We start from the raw sequence: 13,537 nt of genomic DNA, 5'->3' as shown, positions 1-13,537 counted from the left end.
GGTACATTATACAATATACATCATTGTTTTATTCATTTCTAAGACAAAGTGGAGTATTGTCAAATGTATAAAAATAAAAACTAATGTTACAGATATATGTTAATGGTCTGGTTTTACAATTTCTGATACATTTTTGTTTCAGTGAAATTGGCAATAACAGACCCAAAGATTCTATGAGAAACATTGAAGGATTCTGTTAACAGTGATAATGACCAAAAAATCAAAGACTTAGGTACAGTATATTCATCGTTTTATGCAACATGATTGCCAGATTCAGCTGCTCATATATGAACTCTTACGAAATATCCATATAATGAATCATCAGATATAATATTTAGAAACACAATTTAAAATAATGTGACATCGAGCAAGAAGTGCTTATAGGGAACTTTTATAACCATCCAATGTATGTCATGTGTTGTCACCAAAATTTAACTTGTGAACACTTTCATGTAGCAGAATATTTGTCTTTTTGTAATCTGTTTTGAAATTGTATCAAGTTTAGTAATTTTAAAGCTGCACTCTCACAGATTGAACGTTTTGACAATTATTTTTTTTTTTTTTTGTCTTGGAACGAACCATTTTTGCGAAAATCCATGGAAACCAGTTATATTTATATAAGATAACTAAAATAGATCGCAGATTTTTATATATAAGTTCAAAAATTGATGTTTTGTGCATTTTCCTTAAACCATTAGTAACGGTTTAAGCCATAAAACATAAATTTTCGAACGGAAATATGAAAATCTGAGATCTAATCTTTTGTCAGCAATCCTATATTATGGGTTTGCAGATATTTACGCAAAATTTTGCGCTTTCCATGACCAAAAATAAAATAGTTCTAAAAATGGTATATCTGTGAGAGTGCAGCTTTAAACTAGATGTCAAATCTATATAAAACGTTTTTGGCTTAGTCATCAGGAAACTGGGTTTGAATGCTTATGGGAGCACAACTGGTTCATGTTGGTCATTAAGTAGGTCAATAGGTCAAAATAAAGAAAAGGTTGGCAATATGATTGGTTTATTCTTCTTAAAACTTGGTCAGAATGTAATGCCCTGAATGGTAGGTCATTTTCCAAACTTGGTCATGTTTATATTTCTCTAGGTCAAACTGTAGACACAAAGCTTGCAAACACTGGAAGCCACACTTTAACCCAAAAGTCATAATTTAGTCGAATTGTCTGCATGAAATTGGTGTTGTGTTTGTTATTTGGTCATATGGGATTTAAAAGTAAAAAACTCTAGTAAATCGATTCTAAACCATACTTTATCATACAGTTTATCAGTGACAATGTTTAAATATATGATTCCTCTTTTTTACAGGCAAGGAAAGATTCGTACAGTTTCTTGGAAGATAAGTTGGATATATTGAGAAAGTTGTCGCTACACGCTCAGTACCTGAAGACTGACGCCAAAAACTTCAATGTAAGGAAAACTATTGGAGAAAACACCTGTGTGGCTTCGAAAAAAGACTTAAAATGACTTAAAAAAGATTTTTATACTGTGGTTTTTGCCTTTGTCGTGCCAGCCTTTCATATGTCTTTATGTTTTGAGTGTTTATGTTGCATATATCTCTAGAAGTATTCACAGTCATGATACTTTACATGAGTGTTAGTAACCTTGGGTTTTGCTTTTTCTTTCTTTCTGTCAGAATGGTTTAACGATCCTTGTTTTAGCGGAAAATAACATTTTTATACCCTCAACTAAATGTTGACCAAGTAAAAAAAGGCTTTTCATGACTGACGCCTGAAATGTCAAGTTAAAATCAATGTATGTAAATAAGGTATCAACTTTACAGCCATAAGAATTTTATTAGCTTGACTTTTCAAAAACATTTCAGGGCTATTAACACAACTTAAAGTAAGCTTCAGATATGCCCGTTTTTCTAAGATATTTTTGCATTTTTTAAAAGATGTACATTCAACTTCATAGCATCTAAGCAGAATTATGCCAATTTCTTTTGAGGCCAAGCAATATAAATAGATGAGCTTGCATTAAATGTACTGTCTACCAGGGCTTCCATTAAGAATTTGAAACTGGAAGTATGAACTTCCTGTCCATCAATATTGGAAGTTTTTCACTGAAATGTGGAAGTTTAAGTCTCCCCGAATACACTTTTTCCAGTATTTTTAAAATAGGATGACAGATGTTAAAAATCAAATAATTCATTTTACTTCAAGACTGATTGAAATTGTGAGCATAAAAGTAATATTGACACCAGGTTTTGATATTTTGAACTTCCAAGCTTTTGACTTTGGAAGTTTTCTTCAAAATTATGGAAGTTTTTGTACTTCCAAGGAATGAAGTTTGGAAGTTTAAACCTATTTCTAGGGAGTAATATACCTCCAAACTTCCTTTAACGGAAGCCCTGGTCTACTGTATATTGAGAGTCAAGTTTTTGACTTAATTAGGCCTTGTAGAAGCTAGTGCCATATACCATGTATATTGTAATGTATTTACTTTATCAGTGGTTGAACAAAATAAAAAATAATGACATTGGAAGTGACATTTAGTTTTCATTGAATGTGAGGTGCTCAAGAGGAGTTTTATGACCGGCTCTTGTCCGTCATACATACTGCGTCAACATTTAGCTTGTGAACACACTAAAGGCCATTTTCGTCATGAAATTTTGTCCAAATGTTTGTGTCTGTACAATTCAGATCCTATTTGAACCTGGATCCTGTAGGGTAAAGGAGTACGTAATTATGGTAGGGTTAAAGAGTAAGTCCACTTTTTCATTACATGTTATCAAAATGTTCACCTTCAGAAAAACTCATGTTCGCGTCTCGGTCACATGGATTTATTAAGTTGGTCTTATAAATTCCTTGAAAACACTTAAGCCCATGTGTTGGCCTAATCTTCATGAAATGTGGTTAGAAATTTTCACTAGGCCAAATCTTATAAAAGGTTTTGCGAACGCTTTACATAAGACGTAACATGTCGGGTGGGATCTTAAGGTGGAACGCGACCATGAGCGAATTTTCGAGTTAATGTTTGAATATTGGTATACGAATAGAACAGCATATGCCCAGTTAGGGACTGTTTTTACTGTTTCAATATTCGAAACAGTTTTGAAACTACGAGTCTTTAAAATATACCACGCACGTTCCAGATACAAGTACCAGTATTTTCATCAATTCACCTTATACCGCTGTGACATTTCTGTGCGTCTTCTGAAAACGTTCACGGACATATATATTTTCTTTCTCATTTTTTCCGTATTTAATGTTAATGCGTCTAAAACGTCAATTTTTGCGGGGAAAATGACTGACAAAATCTCGTTTAAATGCATGTGCATGAGGCAGGAAAGACAACTTCCAACAATATTGCATGTTACACTCAACTATTGTTCAATAACAGTGTCAGTAGCCTCCGTGGCCATGTGGTCTTGACTATTGCCCAAAATTACTGTACTGAGAAGGCGAACCTGGTTCAACACTGGCAACTTTGCGGAACCAATGAAACTGCCTCATTAATTATTCATGATAACGAGATTTTCGTAGTCAAATTGCCCTCGGTACACATCGAAGCATAGCGTAGTTTGTATATGTCCTGCGATGTTCTAAATGATGAAGCAATCTTATTTGTCTAATTATAATAATTTGATAATACAGATCAACAATGTTTCAAGTCATGTGACTATGCTGATAATTGCTTTGTTTTTATATATTCATCTACAGTAATAACACCAAAACAAACAGTTCTAGTTATGAATTTATTAGTTACTAAACTTATTTGATAAGTATCAGCAGAGATCTGCAATGATAAGGCTCTAGACTAAGCAATGAAAGTTAATCAAGCGTGTGGTATAAATTTCACTAACAAGATATACTAGTAACTTACAAACCAAAAAATGATAATCGACAGAAATCTGCATTGAAATAAGCACAGACGGCTCCAGACAGTGGGGGTGGGGTGCACCCCCCCCCCTTAAAATCGTCCAAGTTTACTAATTTACGTCAGTATTGGAGAAAAATGTAATAAAATTATTTGAATTAAATTATAGAGGTCATGTTTTTAGATCTAACTTTGATGTAGCCAATCGGTTTTCATTGTATGAAAAAAAACCATATGTAATTAAAAAATCAATTAAGGTGTAACCATATGATTGACTTAGATAGGTATTGAATATAACCCTTGATCAACACAAGGCTTGTGTGTGTGGGGGGGGGGGGGGGGGGTTCAGTTCTTTACGTTGAAAAAATATCCGTCCTTCGTTGAACAGAAAAAAAATGACTCATGGGGTCAATATATAACGGGGTCAAAATTGAATGTTGCACCCGCGTTATTATAAAACAAACTAAATATTAAGCATTGCGTATTTTGTTTGATACTTCCGTTTGCACTGATTATACAAACTTATTTCTAACATTAAAAATATGTGTTAAGCATAATAAAAACACATTGAATCGTTTCTATAATATATGTTGTAAAGGGTTGTTATAGTTCACACACACACGCACTCACATGCACGCACGTATACGCCCACACACAAGCACGCACATGCGCGCACATCTATACATATGCACACACGCACACACACGCACGCACACAATAATATATAATGGTTAAAATGATTATCTTAAAAGTGTATGTTATTAGTGCAGTAAAATGCTGTTTAATTTTGTTAATCAGCGCATTTATTGCTGTAGCGCATAAATTGTTATTCTGTTTTTCTGACCCAATCGCGCACTGAAATGCTAGTGCGTACAAGCCATTTCATGAAACAACTTTCGGCGAAGCCTTCAATGCCCAAGATACAGAAGCCAACAAAGCTACCTTATCCCGCACTCAATATCTCTGCTGTGTGTACTATGCGTGTGTGCGTGCGCGAGCCTGTGCGAGCGAGTGTACATATATGCCTGCGTGTGGGAGAGTGCGCGTGTGTGTGTATGTACGTGTGTGTGCGTGCGTTTGCGTGTGCGCGAGGGTGTGTGGGGGAGTGCGTTTTTACGCGTGCGTGCGTGCCTTTTTGTACCTGCATATTTTTGTATGTGTTTGATCATGAGCTTTAGCAACCCTTAACAAAATGAGCTTATAGAAACTATTTAATGTGTTCATTTGTAATCGGTGTTATTCTGATTGAATCATGTTTACTATTCGGACTTCAACAGAAGAAAATAATGTTGATTAAAAATTTAACAAAAAGAAACAATAGCTGTAAGATATTAGTTATCAGAGGTTTAGACAAACCTAAACTCTTATTAACATAAAGATGTTTCGACAAACGTCATGTTTAACGTTTTAATACAATACGTTTTGAATAAGAAACATGTTTAGATTATTTGACATTGCGCAAAAACGAAGTCAGTAAGGTACACTTTTCTTGATATCAGGTGATTTGTTATAAAATATTGAATACATATATTTAAAAAAAAATCAAAAATTAAACAAGCATTTATTTTCAAAAAATTAAAGAAAGGCGCACTTTTTTCAGCGAAACACGTGCCGTTTTTACCCGCAAAAATTGACATTGTAGACGGATTAAAAATAAAATACGGAGAGCAAGAGAAAGAAAAATATATGTCCGTGAACGTTTTCAGAAGACGCACTTGAGGTTGAAATTTCGTAGCGGTAAACGAAGAATTGTTGAAGATATCGGTTATTGTAGCTGGAACGCAAAAAAATACAGCCGTCTCAAAGATGTTACAAAGGGCAGAACGGTATGCCATCTCGTGTGTGTAGGCGTGTGTACTAAATCAGATTTCAAATTTTAGAATGTTATTAATTTATTTATTTAAGGCTCAGTCTTCATGATATACATATATTTCCTTGGCAATATATACGGATAATTTGCTAGTTTGAAATTAATTAATTTGAAGGGTCCTGGGGTCTCATAGCAAGTTCCCTAAAGCTCCCCTTCCAATGCGATGATAGGGGCGGTGAGTGCTGCTATGCACCGAGGACTATTACTTTCATACACGATGGAGTTCCTTCTTATTTTTTTTATAAGTATATTAATTTTGTATTATTATTATTATAATCATTATTTTTTATATTGTTTTGTTTTGGGAGCGACAATTTAGGAATGTATATAGTTATGTTCCGTAAAAATATTTCTTTTTCTTTTCACCCTTATTTTGTCGGGACTTAATTATAACCGGGAGCTACCCATGTGGTTGGTATTATGGGCCTTCGTGAATTTAAATGACAATGGGCCGATATATGGCGCCTGTACATGATAATGCCCATCTATAACCAACCACAGGGACTGCCCCAGGCAGATTATTATTTTTTTTTTTTAATATAAATATCTTATTGACAAAACATCTTTTTCCCATTTGAATGTCATGACCAGACTGGGCCAGACAAATGCACTTTGTAAACTTGGTGAAGTATATCTTCAAAAAAGGTAGAATAAAAAATCCTATATGTTTCAGACACAAATGTCCACAAAAAATGAGCTCTGTTATTGTTATCATAGAAAACAAAATGTATAGAATATAACCAGATTAGTTTAAACCTTATTATTGATTCAACTGTCCTCTTAATATCTGAATAAGGTGTGGTCCACCTAATGACTGTTATATATATATAATATATATATGGCTGGTCTCCTTAATGCATGTAATATAGTTAACAATTTTTAGGGGGACCAATATTGTTGTATATATTTTATTAAAAGGTTTACAGTAAAATCGAACACAGACATTGATAATTGTGATGCAAAGAATGCATATATGATAAAAGATCCCTATTTACTTCAGTCTTACGAAATATACAAATTGTCCCCTTAATGCCTGAAAATATGCGTGGTCCCCCTAATGCCTAAACTAGGATTGTTTATTTTTTCTTCAAATTTGCATTTGATAAAGTAATAAACTGCATATCTAAACGTCTGCTGTATAACAGGATAAAGTTGATTTATTTTCACATAAAAGGACAAATTGAAACAAGTACAAGCTGTGCAAAAATGTCGACATATATTACAAATAAAAGTTTACCCCGTATATCGATTGACCGTTTGACAGACAACAACTTTACACAAGCATTCCTGTGTATTGTCCATTCCAGTTCACATCATTTAAGCCTCATTGGTTCCCAATAGCCCTTTTCGACATTGCACGATGACATTTGTGTCTTATTTTCATGTAAATATCCCCTCTTGCAATTATAGTACAACTTGGTTGGCGTACCATTTTGATCAGTGGTAATGTTTAAAATTTCAGCAGGTAAATGCACGTTCTGTGGCTGCCTGCAAGTCTTTGGGACGCCGCATTTGAACATTGTGCTTGACCATACTCCGTTTTCACCACATATAATATCAGGAGAAAATGTGTCAGAAATGACATTTCATTGCATGTATATCGCTGCTTAGAACCAATTTCGTAAACGTTTACTAACAATTGGGCGTTACTGATGTCTGTGGTGGTAAACATTCACTAATTCTGCAAATACTTTTACTGTTGTCGACCGGATCCACTATGCACTTTTCATTGGCTTTACAGGCGTGATTTTGGCAAACACCTCTGTCATGGTTTAACGAAGTGCTCCTATTCCTATACAAACAAAGCGGGTCGCAAACGGGTATGTCTTGAAAAGTTTCATTTACGTCCACAAGAAGAGCGCAATGTCGAGAACGCGAATGAAACCGAATGCCCTCACATCTACTGCGTCGTTGGCACTCATTGTCACACGATTGTAATGTAACGTCAAAGAAATGCTTTAATATATTGACGTTAGTAGCATAGCAGTAATTAACGTTTTCAGTGTGCGAAGAATATCGGTAAAGAAAATTGCAAACTACAACAATAACTATAATAATCGTGCAAATGTTTCTATACATGTTTTTCAGTCAAATCGAAGTTGAATGCTATGTTGTTCATTCTATTGAATACTTCACATCGTGATAGCAAAACTAAAAGCACTTAAGCTCCTCAAATTACAAAATAAATGTTTTATGTAACAGAAGTGCTCTAAAAGGAAAACTTTCAATTTAATGAGAAATTAAACCCTTTAATTGAAAACATATTAATATACAGATTAATAATAAAATAAATAATTGTATTTTTCGTATATGAAGCAAAACCTAGCTGGTCTTAGTGCCAATGTAGAAAATGGTAAACCCCACTAACTCGTTTATCTATTTAAATATAAACAGTCAAACCCCGATGGCTCGAACCCGACGAAAACACCTTGAGCATCAGAACTTTCGAGCCAAGCGGTAATGCTTACATTCAGTATAAACAAATCGGTCCTTTACATCAAGTTCGAGCCAATGAGGAATTCGAGTCAAGCGAGTTCGATCCAACGGGGTTCGACTGTGTATATAAATATATAGCCTTGGAATTTCTTAATTTTCATCAGAATACTAGCCTGGTGTTTGATTGGATTTAAAACTTTCTAAAGCTACACAGCATGTCTTTGTAACCACATTCTCAAATAGGCATGGCAGTTATTTGAAATTCTGATGAAACACTGTTATGCTTAACACCAAATATCTAAACTCCAGCCTTTTGCAGAAAAGTATCAATATGTAATACAATATCTATATCTTAGCTCTAGACATTGTAGTTTCGAAAGATGGTTATAACCATTTATAAAATATAGAACACACTTACAATAAGTGAGGAGTTATTAATAGGTCATTGGCACCATAACCTTTGCAGAGAACATCTAGATTATGCTAAATACCAACTATCTAGGTTCTAGCTTTTGTGTTTTCAGAAAAGATAATATTTAAAGATTACTGTTAGGCATTTACTGGCTTTACCATGCAAACTGTGAATGCAAGTGACACTTCTCAAATTAACCTCTTACTGGGGATATCAGCGAGCCCAAACCTACGTTTCGCGAAATCCTTATTTTGCCGAAAAAGCTTATATTCATACAATTTCTCCTATGCATTTACTATTTACCTAAATGCCAACACCACATAATACCTTTGTTAAGATTTTATATGTGTCGGTTTTGTAAAAAGTAAACCATTTCTACAACATGATTTATTCCATTCTTGTACATAAAATGTAACGTCAACAGCTAGAAATAGATTAGCAGATCACATAAAAAGACAGAAACACATCAGACTTGTATGCAAAATGATCTTATCAAATAGAATATTTTAAGGAGGGAGAGAAGACAACATTATATTTATCTGTGAAGTCATTGTAACAGTGTGCTATATTTAACATCATTTTTATGAATCTTCAAGCTATAACTATAACACCCTTTTGTTTTACTTGTTGTTGTTTTGTACAATAAATCTTCTGAATACACTGCAAATTAATTGTTTATTCTTCAGCAAAGAAGACAGCCTGGTAAGGTTGTTTAATTTGTCTAAAGAAAGGAAAGACGAGGTAATGTGTCCTCAAGGGCCTTCCATGGTGCAAAGTAACTTTGAAGTACCAATATATAAATGTTTAAACTAATCATTTTGTATTGAGGTTCAATATTTAGCAAGCATAATGCATACATCCATTGAATCATGTGTAGGTGTTAAAAGGAACAACTTTTATGTTATACGATTTAATCAGATTTTCACGAAAATGTCTTTATACAAAAAAAAATCAAAATGGTCAAGACTATCTGATCAACAAGGCATTGCAATTTTGTGGAGATTGCAGAGATTGTTTTGAAAAAGATATTTGCATTTTTGTAACCAGGAAAATAATTTAATCCACTAGTTTGCATTATTCTTGAATATTTTTCTTATTTGAAAATATATCATCTGCAACCCGCAAGACATTCTTGATTGGGTAGTCTGGTGCCGTTTGACACAAACATATAATTAAATATATTGTTGACAAAAATGCAAATTCTTTAACCAAAATCTGAAAAAAAATGATGAACTCCTTATTACTCAAAACTATGTCACAAAGGATATTTGTTCTACCCCAGAAAAAGATTATTCCTCGAAACAACATTTGATATCGGGCATTCCCTACCCACTTTTCCAATGTGTACGGCCCTTACTTTTATTTCCTTTACTCGGTGATGTAAAGGACAGCAACTCTCTAGATGTGGATGGGCCAATGTCGGATGAATGGTCAGAGGCTCCCTCTCCATCTCCATGTTTGAACTTTCTGTGAGATACTTGAGGTATTTAGATATCGTCCAGGTGTTTCGAAAAATTTAATCACAGATCTGGATGGACTTTTTCCTTTCATTGCATTAAATCCTTTATTTATTAAATTTCGTGGAGAAATAGCTTCAAAAACCCATGACTTTGGTGAAGTATCTTAGACTTGAAAACTGTCATTTATACAAAATATGAATTTGACCACTTAAAATTCAAATAAGGAAAACATATAATTTAAAGATTATTTTCGAACAAGAGCTGTCGTCGGACAGCACGCTCGACTACACGCCGCTTTGTCTTAGAAATGAATACAATAATGATATAATACGAGCCTGTCAAAAGCATAAATCAAAAAGTAAATAAGAAACGCCCGAATGCGACGAAAGCAGGTAGTCAGAGTTCGACACTTATGATAGTCCGGTAGTCCGATTATAGTGTTTTGGTCGGATTAAAAATTTTACGTCAAAAGTCTGTCGGACTACTAGAAAAGGTAAATCATTCAAAACCGTATTGAATGATTGACAGAAGAACTTCAGCCGTCGTTCTGATTCTGATTTAACTGTTTATTTTTTTGTTTATTTTTTGAAACAGACCTTGACCATAGGTACCCCAAATGCAATCCAATGGAAGTGCTCAATAAACTCTTCCTACCTATCAAGTTTGGTTACTCACAATATGTCAACCCTAACTAAAGTTATTCAGAACCAGACGGTCATCTATTTTTAAGTAACAGTGACCTTGACCTTCACCCTACGGGCTCCGACTACAATCATATGAAAGTTCTCCTATATACAAAGTCTGGTCACAATATGTCAACCGTTTTTCTTACTTTAGAAAAGTAAACTTGACCTTAGGGATCCCAAACGCAATCCCATTAAAAGTATCCAACTCCTCCTAAATAGCAAGTTTGGTCTTAATATCTTAACTATGAATAAAGTTATTCAGTATTAACCTTTTTTCTGTTTAGCCATTTTTTCTATGTTTAGTGATAGTGGCCTTAACATTAACCCTAGGGCCCCCATTCACAATCCCTTGAAGGTTCTCCATAGACGATTCCTTTATACAAAGACCAACTGTGTGAAGTATTAAGACAATTGAATGACGAGTATAGAAGTAATTTGTAAAAATTTCAACTTCTTTTAAGGAAAAAATTGCAGCCAGCAGCTTTCCTGTTTTACAATGAGGTTACCAAAACCATCTCAATGGTCGACCGAACCTACATCTAGTATCTCTGTGTGACAGTCCTAGGACGCAAACTGGGTAGCTCATAACTCCCAGCAGCCGTACCCTCAACGTCAGTAGCACAGTCTGACACAACTGCGTCTGCTGGGCCTCCATTTCCGCCTGTGTCCGTGACTACATGGGATGGCATTTCAAAAAGATCCATGGCGGCATCGCCTTCACCTATCAGACAGGGGGCACCTTTCAAGAAAGAACGGGTGTATATATCACTGATAAGTGCCTTAATTCACTTGTTGTACTCGTTATACTAAGTACGGTAATTGTTTGATTGGAATGAAACTGTGTACATTTTTGTGGTTTTGTTTTATAATTCAAATTACTTGCAAGGATGTTTTTAATAAAAAATTTAACTTAAGTAAGAAAACTGTGAGTGAAATATAACTTTATTTTCGTGTCTCTGTTTAATTTTTACTGATGATTAAAAAAAAATGTTATTGTACTTAATATACTTTAGTAACTAATCTGTTTAAGTGAAATGTTACTTTACATTTTCTTTTTTCTGTTTTATTTAACTTTTGACTTTTAACGATTTCGATATTGTACTTATCATACTTTAGTAAATAAACTGTTCAAAGGAAATGTTACTTTTGGTGTGTCTGTTTTTGCTTACACTTCTTTCTATTTTTCATCAGCAATTGCCTGGCACACTTCTGGAACAAACATAGTAATTGTATTTCAAGCGACTCTGAAATCGTACTGCGGGATCGGATACTTGTCACCAGATGCTAAATGCCATATTGTAATAGCAAGTTTTAACCCTGGTTCCAGTGCTTTCATGTACCTGGGGTCCGTCTTCTGACTTTTAGGGACAACTCTGTTCAGAAGTTCATTGGACGTCTTAGGAGGCACAGAAAATTGAAAATGACTGTTGATATTCCAATCTCAATTTTTCCATCAGTCGATCATATTGGCCAAATACGAGCCTTTTTTCAGCAAAAAACGAGGATATAGGTTATTTCCATGCCTTCTCCTTATTTGCCTTTTCACCTTATAAAGTGCAGCTTAGTTGTCCTTGTATCATAAAGATTTGCTGAAGAAGATCCAGATGTGCATTCATATCTAGTTTTGGTATAAAATGAAGTTATAGGGGAATTGAACCCCGTATCTTTACATGATAACTGTTCAAAACCTGACAGGACGTGGTAAAAACCTGATACAAACGTGTCCTAGACGTGTTAAGCACCGAAAGAAGGTATTAGCAACCAAATGTGATATTCTAGAACGCGGCACTAGCGTACCATTGTCGTAGTAAAAGCGTGGAGATTTGGTGATAACATCATTGACATAGCAAGAACGCAATGACATCCTAGAACCAACGCGATGAGAACGCCATTCAAAATTTCCCGTCCATACCACTCTTGCACTGCGTCAATCAAGTTCATACTAGGCTTTAGTTACGCCGCAGTCACTACGTCCACGCCGCCGTTAATACGTTTTTATTAAGTTCTTACTACGTCTTAATTCGACCAAGTCCTCTCTACGACTTTTAACATATAAAGACCATACCACGTCCTTATCGGTATCTACTGCGTTCCATCTACGTTGCTTTAAAGTCTTAAACAGCATTCGCATGTGGGGTTTTGGCATTGCTCAGCTTTTTATTACATGTATTTACTCAGCAATAAATCATTAAAATTTAATTTGCACGAAAGGTTAAGGGTTGGAACAGGTAAACATACAAAGTACTGTAGTGTTAACAATGGAGACAGAATGATACCATTTTGTTTTACATACACATCGGTTAAAGCCCTCTGCTACCATTTGCATGCATTTGAATACTGTGAAAGAAAATGGATACTTATTAAAACTGCTGTGGTGCTCTCGTAATTGTGTGTTTTTCTGTCACGATGGACGATCACCTTTAAGTCGGTCAATAATTATACGTTTTAAGAATTTCATAGGGCCACTCCTGAACAATTTTGCATTAGGTAAGGGTTCTGTATCTCAAACGATCACGGTCAAAGCACCTCTTCTGAAAACGTTGGTGTCGGATAGGGATCCTTCATTTTAGATATATTTTACTTCAAGTCATTGCTCAGTTCTCAGTCTTGTAGCACTGCTGTCAGAAATTGGATGTTTTATCAATTATATTTTAATATCTCTTATAAGTCATCATGAGGTTGTGTGCTATTTAACTATTCCAATACGTGACATGGTCTTCTTTTGCCCAATCATATTTTATTGATTTTTATTCGGTAGTTATACGATACATACTCGTAGTCCCAGATCGAGATGACCTGTTAATTATGAATTGTGTAAGTCTTACCGAAAAAAATC

Source organism: Mya arenaria, chromosome 1, assembly GCF_026914265.1.
Source record: "Mya arenaria isolate MELC-2E11 chromosome 1, ASM2691426v1".
NCBI classification, from domain to species: Eukaryota; Metazoa; Mollusca; class Bivalvia; order Myida; family Myidae; genus Mya; species Mya arenaria.
This window is presented reverse-complemented; position numbering follows the sequence as displayed.